Source organism: Caretta caretta, chromosome 1 (genome assembly GCF_965140235.1).
Source record: "Caretta caretta isolate rCarCar2 chromosome 1, rCarCar1.hap1, whole genome shotgun sequence".
In the NCBI taxonomy this organism is placed as follows: domain Eukaryota; kingdom Metazoa; phylum Chordata; order Testudines; family Cheloniidae; genus Caretta; species Caretta caretta.
In genome coordinates this window covers 898,051-898,430 of record NC_134206.1, presented here as the reverse complement: position 1 = coordinate 898,430, position 380 = coordinate 898,051, and positions in this window count along the sequence as shown.

Here is a 380-nt window from a genome sequence, read left to right as displayed (position 1 = left end):
GACAGAGGGGGCTGCCAGTAGCAGGGGATCATGAGGGGCAGTGGGGGAGCAGCCTGTGGGGCAGGGAGTCGTGGGGTAGATGAGAGAGCAGCCTGCAGCAGGAGGTTGTGGGGAGGCAGCCCGCAGAGCAGGGGGCAGCTGAAGGCAGGGGGTCATGGGGGTAGATGGGGGGGCAGCCTGCAGCAGGGGGTTGTGGGTGGCAGCCTGGGGGGCAGGGGGCAGCTGAAGGGCAGGGGGTTGTGGGGGTAGATGGGGGGCAGCCCGCTGGGCAGGGGGTCGCAGGGGGCAGCCCGTGGGGCTGGGGATCACAGGAGCAGCTGAAGGGCAGGGGACAGTGGGGACAGCCCGGAGGTCGCGGGGGCCCTGCACACACACACCAG